Source organism: Lissotriton helveticus, chromosome 3_1 (genome assembly GCF_964261635.1).
Source record: "Lissotriton helveticus chromosome 3_1, aLisHel1.1, whole genome shotgun sequence".
In the NCBI taxonomy this organism is placed as follows: Eukaryota; Metazoa; Chordata; class Amphibia; order Caudata; family Salamandridae; genus Lissotriton; species Lissotriton helveticus.
In genome coordinates, this window is record NC_136061.1 from 1879529507 (window position 1) to 1879544521 (window position 15015).

The 15015-nt window shown below is 44.0% G+C and overlaps 1 protein-coding gene across 1 annotated transcript in view; it reads right to left on the minus strand.

Moving 5' to 3' along the window:
• Positions 1 to 15015, minus strand: part of LOC144823935 (sperm-specific sodium:proton exchanger-like) — a 5382759-nt gene that overhangs the window by 2314349 nt on the left and 3053395 nt on the right. The window lies entirely within an intron of this gene.

Here is a 15015-nt window from a genome sequence, read left to right on the forward strand (position 1 = left end):
GCAGTACTCGCTGTTGTTCCCGGCGAGGCTACGAGTCTCGTTGGATGGGAAAGCGCTGTTCTTCACATCATCGGCTGATGCCTGGACTTGGTGGGACTCTTATAAGACCGGAACAGATGGGGCTCGCCACAGAGCTGCGGAGGACTTCCACCAGGGATCAATACGAAGATCCAAGCGGCTTCGGAAACGTGGTCAACACCAAAAGCGGCCGACGGAATCGCAGACGGAAATGGAGCGGAAGGCAGCACTGCAAGCGGTGAAGGAGGTCTCGGGTGTGGTGGCGCCGCAGCGGGGAGGGGAATCGATCTTGGAGGACAACCAAACAGGGTCCGAAACTGAACTTTCGGAAGTGGACAGCACAATGGGCCCAACTGTAACGCCACAAACAGCGGAGGAAGTATTTGGCAGCTAAATTTCGTGCCTGGGAGGGGATGGTGGCGACAGCCTAGATGGACTAGCGAGCCCAAACGCTGGAGCAGGCAGACGTGAGACTGGTCAACCGTGAGTTTGGAGGACTATTGTGGGGCGGAAGGGGAATAGGGAGACGAATGTTACTGAAGTAGCTAGTTCACGTGCCCAGAGGCCCCTAAGGCCATCGCAGTACAGACTGCGGAGTAGACAGTTGGGAGAGCACTTTGCTCGATTGTTTGGACGGGGGTGACTCTTTGTGGTTGTGTCCTGTTCTAGGGGGGGTGGATGTCTAGAGATGTTGGGGTAACTCAGGACAGGGTGGGGGGCAGGGGGAGGGGGTCGGGGCAGAGTGGGGTTAGTGAGCAAAGGGGAAGTGAGACAGAGCAGTTGGGGATGGGGGATGGGGGGGGCATTACTGGTGTTTGGCCACTGTGGGACAGAGTTCTTAGCAAACAATGTCGAGATAATGGATAGTGTGGGTTCGTTAAAATGTGTGTCCTGGAACGTGCGGGGTTTAAACTCAATGACTAAAAGGCACAAGGTTCATTCTTACCTGGTCCGCAGGGGGATTCATATTGCCTTTCTGCAGGAGACCCACCTGGTTAAAAAAGAAGGGGCCGCACTTCAGAAGAGGTGGAGGGGTCACCTGTTCTACACCACATATTCAGCGTTTGCCAGGGGGGTACTAATTTGGATTCGAGCTGGGGTCCCCTTTCAGATCACTAGGCATACAGCGGACCCGGAGGGCCGATTTGTAGCTGTCGAGGGATTACTGAGGGGTCGTCATTTAGCGCTCTGCAGCGTCTATGCACCGAACACTGAACAAGCACCCTACTTCACTAAACTATCCAAGCACTTAGCAACCTACTTTGCGGGCCCGATGTTGCTGGGGGGAGATTTCAACTCTATTGAGGACACCACCTTGGATAGATCGCACCCACCGCTGCACGCGTCCCCAGTACACAGATTGGCGAAACATAGATTGCAATGGCAGGGGCAGTGGGATCTCACTGATGTTTGGCACGCACAACACCCTAGTGAAAGGGACTATTCCTTTTATTCCTGCATGCACGACCTACATGTCCGTATAGATGCGTTCCTATGCTCCCAACAGGTATTACCATTAGTTACCCGAACGGAGTACCTAACACGCACAATATCAGATCATAATCCCCTGCTACTCACCCTAGCCTGGATGAACGGAAATACACCAATTCCAACGTGGCGACTCAGACCGGACACGCTGGATGACCCACCATTCAGGGCGGACCTAGAACTTAGGATCACCCAATACTTTGTAGAAAATGAGGAGACCACCTCCTCTAGAGCCGCCGAATGGGACGCATTCAAGGTAGTGGTAAGGGGACACTGTATTGGGAAATTTGCAGGCGCACGACGAACACTAGTAGAGGACTTAGACAAGGCGGAACGGACGCTGCGGGAGGCTGAGAAGTCGCGACCCGGCCATCCCGAATTGCAGGGCGAGGTTAGCGCAGCGCGAGAGGCGGTAGCGGTCGAAGTGGAACGCCTACGCAGCTTTGATTATAAATCTTATTTGACTAAGACTCTCGCTGAGGGGGACACAACGGGGACACTCCTAGCCTGGCTGGCCAACCCCCATAGGGGTTCCACCCCGATACTGTCCCTAACAGATAGGAGCGGGGAAATATACAACACCCAACCAGGCATAGTGCAATGCTTCAAAGACTATTACGGCAATTTATATAGGAGGGGAACGGAGGCCCAACCTGAGGCAACGGAAGCCTTGCTGGCAGAGATCCAACTGCCCCAACTTGACCCGGAACACGCTAAAGCACTCGGAGGCCCGGTCGACCTTGCGGAAATTAGAGCAGCCATAAAGAAAATGGCGCGAAACAAAACACCGGGGATGGATGGGCTACCAATTGAGTTCTACGCAAAGTATGCGGAGCTACTAGCCCCAAAACTTAGAACGGTGTATAATGAAGCCAAAGAGAAGGGAGAGTTACCCCAATCGATGCGCGAGGCGATCATGATTCCGTTGCTCAAACAGCGCAGAGATAGCGCAGATCCAGCGTCATACCGACCGTTATCAATGCTGACGACGGATTACAAAATCTTAAGTACGATCCTGGCAGGGAGACTGATAGCTCACATGAAGGGTTTAATCCACGGGGACCAATCGGGATTCATCCCCACCAGGAACACGTCCCACAATATTCGACGTTTGCTCAGACTACTAGCAGACCCGCCACAGGCTGCAAGAGCCCCGATGGTGTTGTCAGTTGACATTGAAAAAGCGTTCGATAGTCTGGGGTGGGACTATCTCTATGCGGTGATGCGGAGTTTTGGCCTAGGGGATGACTATATAAAATGGACCAAAGTGCTGTATGTGCGAGCAGGCGCGAGGGTGCGAGTGGGAGCATTAATATCGGACCGTTACGAAGTGAACAGAGGAACAAGGCATGGCTGTGCACTGTCACCTCTGTTATTCGCTCTGGCCATGGAGCCGTTTGCGATGCTGGCCAGGGGAGGTGATGCATACCGTGGACTCGAAGCGAGAGGGGCACACCATTATATATCGTTGTATGCGGACGATCTCTTGCTATTCTTAGATAACGCTGAAGAGGCGGTTAGGGGCGCGGAGGATCTGCTACTGTGATTCGGGGCACTATCGGGCTTGAAGGTGAATTGGGCAAAGACTTGCCTTTTCCCGCTCCGAAAGGGGGAGAAACGACCGACAGCAAACGTTAGCATGCGCTGGGAACCAGATTGCCTGCACTATCTTGGGGTTTACCTCTACCACGACCCCACCAACTTACTGGACGGGAACATTGGACGCTGTATTCGAGCGTTGAAGGGCAACATGTCCTTCTGGGCTACCCTCCCCCTATCCATGACGGGATGAGTGTCCCTCCTCAAAATGATCGCACTACCACGTTTGTTGTACCTTTTTAGGACCCTTCCGATATGGATACCAGGAGAAGTATTCAGGCGCTTAAAATCTAGCGTGGTGTTATTCCTCTGGGGAGAAGGCAGGAGGCGAATAGCGTTGACGACTCTCATGCGCCCAAAAGACCAGGGGGGGCTTGCAGTCCCAGACTTCGAGCTCTATTATCTGGCGGCGCAACTCCAATTCTTCACGCAGGAGGTGGTAAGGGTATACCGGGGACCTGACCAAGAGAGGGACACGGGCACCCCCCGCCATGTGCTGGCATACGTAGCCCTGCAACAGAAATTATTCCTGAGAGGGTTGACCCAAGAGGAAAGGACACTACGGCTGTGCTGGAACCGCATGCAAAGGCGTGCAGGCCCAGGTCGTCCATACGCACCAGAGATACCATTAGGGATGATGACGGCGCTCCCGCACGGAGGGGATTGGTCGAACCTCCAACTATGGGAGGAAGCGGGACTTCAAATGGTAGGTGACTTATACACTGACTGGGTGCTGATGGACTTCCAGACTCTGCAGGAACGATACGACCTCCCACGCGGAGACTATTTATTACATGCGGCAATGGTGAGGGCAATTCAGACACATTGGGGGGAAGGACTGGTTGAACCTAAAACGTCCTTGGCGTGTCAATACACGATGATGACAGCAGGAACATTCAAGGCGGTCACATGTCTTTACTCCAGAATGAGCACAGAAAACGTTCCACCATTAACACGCCTCAAAACACAATGGGAGAATGACCTGCAAAAAGAGATCCCAGACGCAACATGGTCCCAGCTACTTCGACGAGCCAGGAAAAGCACCAGAAATGCCTGTTTCCAACTAATACATCTTTACATCCTACATAGGGCCTACCTCACTCCAAGTAAAATAATACAATACTTTGGCGCAGTAGATGCAGCATACCCCAGATGTGCGATAGTAGGTGCTGACTTGCTACACATGCTCAGGGACTGTCCGCGATTGCAGGAGTACTGGAAGGGAGTTGGGGACACCCTGAATGAGGTCACGGAAAGAGCCCTGCATTACGATAGCGCGGTCGCTCTCCTACACTGGTTTCCGCACACACGCAAAACTAAAATATCGAGCAAATTTATAGACATGGGCCTACTGATTGCAAAGAGGGAGCTCACCAAGGGTTGAAAATCTAAGACAGCACCGACACATCAAAAATGGTTGAACGAATTTCTGAAATGGGCAGCAGCAGAGAGCACACTTAGGTACCAGTTAGCCCGGCGCACGGCAGATGAGAAGGCTCAGGAGGCGGCGCTAGCATGGGAGACCCTAGTCCAGGCGCTTAGGGACAGAAGACGAAGAAGACGAAATACCACACGGGGAGGCCCCAGGGGAGGAAGGGTTGGACCTCGCACTAATACCGGACACACACGCCTAAGCATTGTTTCCATGATCCTACTTCCACCAACTCGCCCGAGTTCACAAACATGACACACAGGTTCAGACACCAGGGACACGGGGAGGGGGGTGGGAGAAAACAGTTGAACTACTCCACACAACGGAGAGAGTTAACACACCACCACAGAACGAGGGGATGTAGTAAGTACAATACACCTAAAAGCGGAGGGGGTTGACCCACTGAGACAATTGCAATTAAAGGCTGAACACCATGTTACGTGATTATACGCCGCCCAACCTCCGGGATGTGGGATGTAAGGCTGTGTAAATAGTAGATGGAAGTACAGGTATTGATTACGATCCCGAGAACATACTGGTGTACATGTTATATAACTCGAATTACCTCTGCAATAAAAATTGTTTTACAAAAAAAAAAAACAACATCGACAGACAAAATATCGAGAGGACAAAATATAGAAGTAAAAATATCGACTGCAAATATATCGACTTCCTATCTTCAAACAGGTAAGTGCAAAAATATCGACTCCAAAATATCGAGTGTAAAAAATATAGACTGTCAAAATATAGTTTTTTTTAAATGTCTTAAAAGTAAATTAAAAGTAATATAATAACAAATTAAATTAATTTAAACATATTTAAAATATTTAAATAAACGTAAAATTGAGAAATAATTATTGTAACTAAAAAAAAATATATTTTTTAAATACATATATATATATATATATATATATATATATACATATTATTTATAAAACATATACAATATTTTTACCGTAGGATAGCGAAAGGGTTAAAATTACTATTCCAACTCCAGTGAGTGCAACAGTAGGGAAAGCGTTGGATAGCTTAGGGGTAAAAATTACTATTCCCACTCCAGCGAGTGCTACAGTAGGGAAAGCGTTGGATAGCATAGGGGTTTAAATTACTATTCCAACTCCAGTGAGTGTAACAGTAGGGTAAGCGTTGGATAGCGTACGGATACAAATTACTATTCCAACTCCAGAGAGTGCAACAGTAGGGAACATATTGGATAGCGTTGGGGTAAAAATTACTATTACCACTCCAGAGAGTGCAACAGTAGGTAAAGCGTTGGATAGCGTAGGGGTAAAAATTACTATTCCCACTCCAGTGAGTGCAACAGTAGGGAAAGCGTTGGATAGCATAGGTGTAAAAATTACTATACCCACTCCAGCGAGTGCAACAGTAGGGAAAGTGTTGGATAGCGTAGGGGTTTAAATTACTATTCCAACTCCAGAGAGTGCAACAGTAGGGTAAGCGTTGGATAGCGTAGGGATAAAAATTACTATTCCAACTCCAGAGAGTGCAATAGTAGGGAAAACATTGGATAGCGTAGGGGTAAAAATTACTATTACCACTCCAGAGAGTGCAACAGTAGGGAAAGCGTTTGATAGCGTAGGGGTAAACATTACTATTCCCACTCCAGCGAGTGCAACAGTAGGGAAAGCGTTGGATAGCGTAGGGGTTTAAAATACTATTCCAACTCCAGTGAGTGTAACAGTAGGGTAAGTGTTGGATAGCGTAGGGGTAAAAATTACTATTCCAACTCCAGTGAGTGCAACAGTAGGGAAAGCGTTGGATAGTATAGGGGTAAACATTACTATTCCCACTCCAGTGAGTGCAACAGTAGGGAAAGCGTTGGATAGTATAGGGGTAAAAATTACTATTCCCACTCCAGTGAGTGCAACAGTAGGGAAAGCGTTGGATAGTATAGGGGTAAAAATTACTATTCCCACTCCAGTAAGTGCAACAGTAGGGAAAGCGTTGGATAGTGTAGGGGTAAAAATTTATATTCCAACTCCAGTGAGTGCAACAGTAGGGAAAGCGTTGGATAGCGTAGCGGTAAAATTACTATTCCAACTACAGTGAGTGCAATAGTACGGCAAGTAAATACTTCTTATTTAAATATAAATACTATAAATAGTAACACCAATTACAAATTAATCGAAATATTTTACAATTGTGTTAAATATATTAAATAATCAATTTAATATACAAATAAAAATTATTTAATAATAAAAATTACCTACTAATACTAATTATTTACCTATTAATAATAAAATAATTAACAATTTAAAAGTATTTTGAAAAATTAACTCAATAAATTTTTTATTAAAAAATTAAAGTACTTACAATTAAATTACTTCACAAGCTAGTCCCCTAAAAACACACAACCCACTACAAAAATTAATTTAATAAAAGTAACATAATTATCAATTAATAAATTACAAAAAATTACAAAATATATTTAATTAATTACAAATTAATAATTAATTTACAATTAATTCTAAATAAATACCAATAATTAAAATAATATATTTAATTAATTATAATGAAAGTACTTCCCACCCTATTCCCCTATAAACCCACAACCCGCTACAAAAAATAAATTACTAAAATTAACATATTTATCAATTATTCAATTACATTTAATGACCAATTTTTTTTAATTAATTGCCAATCAATTACTAATTATCAATTAAGTCTAAATAAATACCCAGAAATTAAATTACATATTTAATTAATTATAATAAAATTACTTCCCACCCTATTCCCCTATAAACCCACAACCCGCTACAAAAAATAAATTACTAAAAATAAAATATTTATCAATTAATCAATTTAAATTAATTACCAATTATATTTTAATTAATTACCAATTAATAATAATTTAACAATTAATTGTAAGTAAATACCAATAAATAAAATAACATATTTAATTAATTATAATTAAATTACTTCCCACCCTATTCCCCTATAAACCCACAACCCGCTACAGAATTATATTACACAAAAATTTAATATTAATATTAACTTACCTTAAATTCGATATTTTTGTTGTCTATATTCTGTCTAGTCGATATTATGTCCATTCTATATTTTTGAATCGGTATTTTTGCTATTCTAGTCAATATTAATTTTTTCTAGTCGATATTTTTGTAGTCTATATTATGTCTAGTCGATATTATGTCTATTCTATATTTTTGACTCGATATTATGTCTAGTCGAAATTAAAAACTCGATATTTTGACTAGTTACCCTCCTAGTATTGTGATAGAACCTTGCCCCATGGCAAATATTTTGCCAGAGGATCCCACTCTCCTTGGGTCTGATGGTCTAGGAAAAAGTAGTACTGACCCTACTTATGAACTAGTAAAAAGTCAGTAATTGTGGGGGTATCATTCTAAAGGAGGGTAAGGATGGCCTTGGAATCTCTGCTCAATCCAACAGTTCTAATCATTCATATGATTCCACCCTGGTCTCTTGGAATGTGGCAGGGTTGAGAAGTAAATTAACATCCCTGGATTGGCTAGCTATTCTAGATACCAGGGATATAATTCTTTTACAGGAAACATGGCAGGTGACCCCGGAATATAAGCAAGGATATTTACATTTTTATATTCCGGCTAGTCCTAGTGTGCGGGGGAGACCAAAAGGAGGCCTACTCACATGGGTAAAGCAGAACAATAGGTATTCTATTTCCCAATTGGCTACTAATAGCCCAGACATTTTGTTAATCAAACTTAAATGTCCTGATTATAAAGATTTATTTGTTTTTAATATTTACTCCAGGGGGCTATCAATTAGATACTCTTCTTGAGCGCTACTGCTCAGAGGCTGATATTATTGTAGCTGGAGATCTTAATTGTTGTTTTGAACCTCTAGACAGTTATGACATAGACCTCACGCTGGAAGAGGATTACATCTGGAATATCCCTCAGTTGGTAATACCACCTATCAAAAGATGGATAGAGGCTGCGCTGCAACTTAAAGTTTTATGTATAGAGCATGGCCTGAGAGCCACAAATGGAAGAACGGGCTCTGATAAACAGGGCGCATCTACCTTTAATAACATTGTATCTCATAGCCGTATAGACTATATCCTTACTAATAAAGAGAATTGGGCCAGCATTGAGGATATGCGAATAGTGGAAAGAGTAGAGAGTGATCACGACCCATTACTCCTATTATCTTATCTAGGCTATTTGACATAACCAATGGCGAGGGCCAACCTGATTGTGTGGAAATAGCGCTCTCAAATGATTATAGACGAGTAAGATGGGCTAATTGTGCAATGAATGAAGAAAGTATTGCCGCTATGAGGGATTTGACTCTCCAGGCTATTGAAGAACTTCAGAATAATTCCACTGTGGAGGACATTGTATCTAATACTGGCCTAATCCACGAAAAAAAATTTAATCAGCTAAGGTGTTTTTTTATTAAAAAGGTGGCACAAAAACCTAGTAGGGCACTGAGGAAGGAAGACCAATGGTATGGCAAGACCTGTAGAGTAACGTATAAGGCCCTATCAGATGCAGTTAAAACTAAAGACACAGTTAGGATTAAGACTGCCCGAGTCATGTATAAACAAACCCAATATAAAGCAAAACGCGACTGGGACGAAGAATACTGGAAGGAATTGCTGAGCGCCAGTAGTGAAAGATCAATGCGCTCCTTCTGGGATATGGTCAAATGGGGAAGGGGGTTAAAAGATGTGAACCTATTAATCATGTTTCACCTAATGCCTGGGTTTCTCACTATGCATCCCAGTTTGCGTCTACTGACAAAGATGGTAATGGTTGTGAGGCTCTTTCTAATCTAACCCAGGGTACAAATCATCTTTCCTTTACCAGAACAGATGGTATTAAGATCTTGAATAATATCCCAAAAGCTAGAGCTCTAGGCTTAGACTCAGTCCCAGCAGACCTTTTTATGCATGATAAGGATCTTTGGGCTTCCTATATCCAGTTAGTAAATGGCATTGCTATGGGCTCACCTATACCTGAGTCCTGGAAGGGCGCCGAGATCATCCCAATTTTTAAAAAGGGGGAGTGCTCGGACCCTGGAAATTACAGGCCAATTAGCCTTATAGCATGCATACAAAAGGTGGTGGAGAGGCTTCTACTACAGCGCATCCAGGGCTGGATAGAAATTGATGATGTTTTGTCACCGCTCCAGGCCGGATTTCGTAGCCATACCAGTACGGTTGACCAAGTTTTTAGATTTGTTTTAATATACTGGTGAATAGTGCTCATAGGGGGGGGGTATGCTGTTTGCAGCCTTCGTTGATCTTAAATCAGCGTTCGATTTGGTGCCACGTGCAAAGTTGTGGGCAGCCCTAAAAGATCAGGGTATGCCTTTGGATATCCTGTCCCTCCTAATTAGACTACATGATGACAATTTTGCCCGAGTTCGTTGGAATCAGCAGGGGAGTGTAGCTGATAAATTTCCTATTGCAAGGGGAGTCCGCCAAGGGTGCGTGCTAGCCCCTACACTTTTCTCATTGTACATCCACAGGGTGATTAGCTGCAGAGCAGTTAAGCAGCAAGGCATTCGGACCCCCCTTTTCCAGCCGCCAGACCGCCGGGATTACCTCCAGGCGGCTCGATTTAAATTGCGCTACCACTCGCGCTCCATTGTGAGAGCAGCTAAGCAGCGAGGTACTCGGACCCCCCTTTTCCAGCCACCAGACCGCCGTGATTAACTCAAGGCGGCTCGATTTATATAGGACAAGTTACTTTCCTCCACAGCGAGCAAGCCGCTACTAGAACCCCAATTACGAGCTACGGTTTTAATAAGACCCACTCCAGAAGGACCCGATATAACCTAATGTGATCAATTGCCCAGACACGCAGGATTTTTGTTTACAGATTCCCCTATCCTATTGCAGGATAGTTACCACCCGACCACTGGACTGTCACTATAATTTTATACAAAATAAGAAACCAATCCGGCCATATCGGTTCGATATCCCGGTCATACCGATTCAAGCTCCTACTACTCTGTTCAGATGGATTGTTCCACTATCATACCCAACTAGAGATTTCAGGCAGCTCATCAGTCCTGAAGATGATCTAAAATTACCATAGATCGAAACGTCGTCGACCCACCCAAGGAAATACCCCCACTCCATTGTATATATTTTTGTGGTTTAGACCTTGTTGTTGTGTGACATTCTGTTTCGTTTTCACTATGTTCACTTGTGTCACGTTATGCTCTCTGTCACTCATATGAGCACCTGAAACGCCATGATATATGCTAAAAATGAAAATAAATGAATGAGTTTATGTTTACCTACACTTTTAGCTCCCCAGCGTGAATTAATTATACGCTTTATATTCTCTCAAGGACCTCATTAGGCCACCCCTGAACCATTGTTCTTCTAAAAATACAGCTACTATGAAAAGCAACCTACTGATGCACCGAAGTTGGATGGCAAGCTGATCCCCCTGTTGATGTTTGCAGATGATACGTTACTAATTTCAAAAACACAACAGGGCCTCCAGAAGGCCATTGATGTTTTTGAAGTCTTCTGCAATGACCATGGACTTGTCATTAACACAACTAAGACTAAGTTCATGGTCTTACATAAAAACAGACACGTCAAAGGGAAAGTGGTTATGGATGGGGTCCAACTGGAACAGACGCAAGTATTCACTTATTTGGGAATCACCTTATCATCTAGATTAGATTGGAGATACCACACAAACCAGTTGGTTACAAAGCATGCCCAACTATCGGGAGCACTTACTAAAGAATTTTACCTGTCACATACGAGGCCAATTATTCCGGTTTTAAAGATTTACAATGCGAAAGTGGGAGCGGCAGTCCTTTATGGAGCAGAACTGTGGGGACTTAGTAATTTTAAAAAGTTGACGGGTGCGCAAAGTAAATTCTTGCGCAACATTACAGGTCTCCTGGTTTCTACTCCGCTGGTTCCTCTTCGCTACGACCTGGGAATTTATTGCCTCGAAGATATGGCCATATATAGATCAGTTGCCTACTGGAGGAGGTTATGGGTTACCCCGGAACTCTACCAGTATGCACAAGCCTTTCTCGAGGTTAGAGATGCTGATAGGGCTCACAAAATACTATGGTTGAGGGAGGTAAAAGCTATATATACAGCCATGGGCCTATCCCCATTGTGGGATGACCCATTAGGGAATACCTTTCCACCTAGGAAAACATTCAGAGACCTGTACTGGAACATGCTTGAGGTAAAAAGATTTGGCCGCTGTATTGAATTATCACTTACGGCGGAATTTCTTGGATTGAAACACTCTCCAGCTCTTGAGGGTTATTGGGATTGGATTACCATCCCGGGGGACAGGAAGAAATACCATCAGTTCAGGGTGGGGACACTACCACTCAATACCTTCACTGCGAGGTGGTGCCGGGGTCAAGGCTTTGTCTGCCCCTTCTGCCCCACCAAGCGGGAAGATTTCGGGCATATCTTGTTTGCCTGCCCTGAATACAAGGTCCCTAGATTATCCTGGATAAAACCCATTTGTGTTCAGCTGGGTCTCAAAACAGGCTGTGAGTCTATCAGGATCCTTCGAACTAATTATTCCCAGGCCGTGGTTATAGCTGTCGCTAAGTTTCTTCACTGGATGTGGATCATCCGGTCCCGTAAAATGAGCTTACAGTGATAGCTTAGTGGCACTTGCTTTTTCCCTAATCTCTCTTTTATGGGTCAAACTCATCTGAAAATATAGTATGTGTCTAATGATGAATTTAAAAAGTTTAAAAACTTTTTTATTATAGAAACGGTTTTTAAAAAATTATTGTATAATAATGTGTTTTTTTAATTAGATTTAATTAATATCTGTTTTTAATCTATCTAATTTATGTGTTAAATCATTTTTGGATGGCCAATAATTGATGTAGTGTTTAGTGGGTGTTATTTACTGTCTATGGAGGGTAATTTTAAATAATTTCCTAGTATTGAACATAACTCATTGTTGTAAATGTCTTTTATGATTTAAAAAAATCGAAATAAAGACTTATGAATTGAATTGATTGCCAAACAGCTTACCTCTCTTTTAAAAAAAGGTAAGAACAGATCCCAGAGGGAAACATTAAGTAGTAGGAAAAATATAGGTCTGAACTCATACTTACAAGTGTACAATATTCCATTACGATGTAGAGACCAACTAAGTCCTGGTCCTGAATAGAACCCTTAAATGAATAGAGGGTTCAGAAACACGTCGATCACACACAGCTAGCCGCAACCATCACAACCTCACTGAATCTTTCAGTGTGTAATTAAGGCATTCAGCCTGTTGCAATCTCATTGCCGACTAGCTAACTCTAGCAGGTTGCAGTAATGTAAAATGGAAATAAGTCTGCACCGCTATTGTCTCTTTTCTTATTTAACGACTGGTCATTTATGTTGTTAATTAATTTTTGTCATGTATTTGTTAAATGTTAATTCTTTTGTACTTATGATTTGATGGAATGATGAATTATAATTCATGTTTTTTTCTTCTGACATGATTTAATGTCTTTTATGTACGCAATTTAACTAATGTTGAAAGTAACATGTGAAATAAATACACTAAACCCTCTTTATGTGTTAAAAGGGTTTATCTACAGATACTTAGCAAAATAACACGTCCACACAATTCTTTGTTACTAGCTTAATTGGTGGCCCAGTTTGGACGTGAATACAGGCCCAACCCCCCATTGTTTGATACAAGTCTATATTGGAGCAGTGAGTTTTCTGAAGTGGGTATGAACAGGACATGTCATATTGGGAGTTTGCATTTACTGATTGGGCGATTGCGTAAATATATTACCTTCCCAGACAAATACCCGTCTCTGCCATGGCCCTGATATTTGTTGGGCTGGGTTCCCTGCCTGCTGCGTGACTGTTGCTACTGGCTAGTCAAGCCATCGGGTCAGTCCCTGCTGTGGCGGGGCACCAGTTGTCTGACTTCTCTGGAGCTGATTGGAAGCTGCAATGGCATTGCTCTCGGATTGATGTTGTCAATGGGAAATTCTGTGTAGGATGTCCTGGGATTTTGCCTTTTTGTTTGTGCTATGCTTTCAGGTGACAATGGTTGTCCCTGTGTTTTTTTGGGAGCAATAGTACAATTCTCTGTGACCATGGGGCTGCTGGCCTTGTTGCCCTCTGGTGTAGGCCCTCTGTCGAATCCCTCTGGGGTACCATGGGTACCATGGGTGTGTCCTCTTTCAGTCAGGTGCCTTTTGGAAGCTTGTGGTTGCCGTGGACTTTATTTTGAAGGGCGATCTTACCTGCTACTTGGTTACCACAAGGGGGCCCCTGAGTGGGGAGGGCAGTTTGTATCCTGCCTGTTTTGAGCCTTGAAGCCTTTCCTGTGTGGCCAATGAATATACCTCCTTGGTGTGTTGCCTTGTCAGTCCGATGTGCCAGACTTTTTCCAGGGGTTGTTTGCCAGGGTGCCGCATTAGCTAGCAGTTAGGGGGCTTCCAATACGTAGGGCGCATCAGTAGGCACAGGGCCAGATTGTCTGTGCCATTTCCCTACTCAAGGAAGTGTTGGGGTGGTGCCAGAGGCCGAACAGGGCAACGCTGGGAGCGTGCATGGTCTAGTTGTTACTGCCATTATCCCAATGTGCCTTGGGCCAGCTCTCCACCTAGCCTCAGGGAACTCAATGGGCATGCATGTGTCGTGGTTCTACGTTTCCTGATCCTTGTGCACTTTGTGTGCCAGCCTGTTGTCGACTCCCGCCAAGAGGTGGTGCGTGCCTGCCCACTGCTGAGCTAACTCTTATAGCTCTAAGAGGCTTCCCTAAAAGATGCTAGACAGACTGGGATCACCCTGGCTGGTGTGCGTGTAATGTGGAAGTCATCTGTTGGTTTGTGCACTAGAGAAGAATTTCCAGGGGAGGAGCAGGCTATAGTCCCATTCTCGGTGAATTGAATGGATATTCTTAGCTTCGCCGCTGTGCTAATTCCGCTGCGGCGGAATTTGACGCGTGCACAGAATGGACAGCCCCCAGCTGGTCCGTCCTAATATATTGAACGGGGAGGAAGGATAATACAGCAGTTGTTTCTGCAACTCATTTTCCCCTATTCCCAACTCGAGGGGCTCTATTAGGGGTACCTCGGCCATGGAGCCTGAAAAAAAAGAGATGAAGTAGATGAAGACTGAGGGAGGAGGAAAGGTGAGAGGTAAGGCTGAGAGGATTGTAGAGGTAAATTAAAGGAAGTTAGACAAGGAAATAGAGAGGTAAATAGATGTGATCAAGAAAATGGTCAATGTGATTGAGCAAGAAGTATATGAGGTAGAGCAGGAGAGGTAGACAGAGTTATAGAGTGGTGAACAGGTATAGAGAGAGAAATACAGAGTCTGATGTAAAGGCAAGCAGATGGAGATAGGTTAACACACAGAAATAAAGAGGCGCGAGAGAGAGGGCGTGTCTTCTGGCTTTTTATGACAAAATCACTTTACTCTGTGCCAAAAGAGGATTTAACACTTCATCCACAAACAGTAAGGCTTCTCCTTTACC